Below are 2,388 nucleotides of genomic sequence, written 5' to 3'. Positions count from 1 at the left end.
TCCACACAGTCGTGCCGTCTACTGCTACCACCTGGTGCGTTTCGTAGAAGTTCTTGGACTGGTAAACTCAGTTTGTATAAAACAGAGCAATACCAATATGTATATATAAACTGAACTAAACTCCTCCCGAACAGGCCATGAAGTCCCAACGGTACAACGGCACCGACCGCCCGCCGTGTCATCCTCAGACCATAGGCGTCACTGGATGCAGATATGCAGTGGCAGGTGGTCATGACGCTGCTCTCCCGAGTTTCCGAGACCGGAGCTGCTACTGCTCAATCAAGTAGCTCCTCAGTTTGTCTCACAAGGGCTGAATGCACCCCGCTTGCCAACAGCGCTCGGCAGACCGGATGGTCACCCATTCAAGTACTAGACCCGCCCGACAGCGCTTAACTTCGGTGATCTGACGGGAACCGGTGTTACCACTGCGGCAAGGCCGTTGGCTAATATGTATATATTGGTAGAATAATGATCTGCACAATACTGTATTATTATTAATCGTTATTTGAGCGTACTATTCCGTATTCTAACGAACAACTCAGATTACTCCCACGTGGCTCCATTGTAATACGCAGCATTGCGTTTCCATACTTATGAACGGTAGTTTACCTCGACTGCATTATCTGATCAAACGTATCCAGACACCCGTATGTAATAAACGCTTGACCACTAGATGTCACGAGAGGCGAACCCAAAAGTATTAAAAAAGGAGAAGTAAGAATGGCCCGGTCACGAGAGCTCAATAATTTCCAACGTGGTCTAATCACTGGATGTTATCTGAGTAACAGAGGACATCTCAGTGCTTCTAAAACTGCCTGAGTCGACTGCTGGCTGTAAGACTGTGAAGTGAAACGCGAAGGGACAACCATAATTAAATCAAGGCCGGCAGACCCCACTTACTAATTGACGGGAACCGTAGAGCACTGCGGGGGATGGTTGTAAAGAACCAGTCTGAAATCAGCGGATGGAGTCACTCGTGAGTCACAAAGTGCTACCAGAAGTCCGACCCAGCACAATAAATGTGCTCGGAGAGTTGAAAAGAATGGGGTACAATGGTCGAACAACTCCTCGTACACCACAAATTTTTGTAGTAAATAATAACCAGCACACGATGTGGTGTAAAGAGAGACACCATTGAGCTGCGCATGACTGGAAAAGAGCGATGTGGAGTGATGAATCACGCTATTCTCTGCGGCAGTCCGATGGAAGGGTTTGGGTTTGGTGAATGCCTGGGGAGTATTACCTGCCTTACGTGTAGTGGCAACAGTGAAGTATTGAGGAGGTGGTGTTACGGCATGGGTTTATTTACAGTGGTTAGGGTGTGGTTCCGTTATTGCGCTTAAGGAACCTCTAACATCGGAAGGATGTAAATACATTTTGTCAGCATTGTGTACTGCGTCCAGCAGAGGGACACTTCGGAGATGCTGATTGTATGATTGCATCCTATCATAAAGCAGGAAAGAGTTTGTGGACAGTAACATTCCTGAAATGGACTGGCTTGCCCAGAACCCCGACCCGAACCCAATGCGAACACCTTTAGGTTAACCCTTTAATGCATAGTGTAGCAGATCTGCTGCAGACATTTCTTCGACGTATCCTATACTGAGCAACATTTTGTAACAAATTCGTTATGTAGTTTAGTGTATGCACTCTACTGCAACTGCTAAGCTGCTGGTAGTTCTTCGCCGGCCATGTGACCGAGCGGTTCTAGGCGCGTCAGTCTGGAACCGCGCTGCTGCTACGGTCGCAGGTTCGAATCCTGCCTCGGGCATGGATGTGTGCGCTGTCCTTAGGTTAGTTAGGTTTAAGTAGTTCTAAGTCTAGGGGACTGATGACCTCAGAGGTTACGTCCCATAGTGCTCAGAGCCATTTGAACCATTTTTAGTAGCTCTTCATAGCGATCGTAAATGGCAGGATGAACGGAACCAGTTCGACAATCAGCCGTGTGGATGTACTGCCGCGCGTGTGTTTTGGCGGAAAGTAGAAACGTTTTTTTGGTGTTTGTGCACTGATTTATGGGTTTGAAAATTACTGTTTTATTTTGAAAACTTAAGTAGATATGGTGTAGACAGTTAATTCGAGTGTCTTTACGATAGATTTGAAATTAGGGCTGCTTTTGTGTTTGTACCGATTGCCAACAATAATGGTTTGTTAATTTAATTAAAAAAATTCTTCAATATTTTTTTCGTAATGTAGGCACCATAAACTAAAAGTGGTAATTTTTACAGCTTGAGATAAAAAATTTTCCACTTAAGGGTTAAGTAGAACGTCGACTTCGCTCCAGACCCCACTGACCAACATCATTACCTTCTTTCGTTTCTGCTCTTCAGCAAGAATGGACTGCCATTCTTCTACAGACGTTCAGACGCTTCCCATCAGAGTTCAAAC

General features: G+C 45.6%; 1 pseudogene; it reads right to left on the bottom strand.

The window, feature by feature from the left end:
• Positions 1–326: 326 nt before the first annotated feature.
• On the bottom strand, positions 327–444 carry LOC124607925 (annotated as a pseudogene).
• Positions 445–2,388: the final 1,944 nt, after the last annotated feature.

The sequence above is a fragment of the Schistocerca americana genome, chromosome 3 (assembly GCF_021461395.2).
Source record: "Schistocerca americana isolate TAMUIC-IGC-003095 chromosome 3, iqSchAmer2.1, whole genome shotgun sequence".
NCBI classification, from domain to species: domain Eukaryota; kingdom Metazoa; phylum Arthropoda; class Insecta; order Orthoptera; family Acrididae; genus Schistocerca; species Schistocerca americana.
Note: the sequence above shows the minus strand (reverse complement) of the source record. Positions and strands in the feature narration are given on the sequence as shown.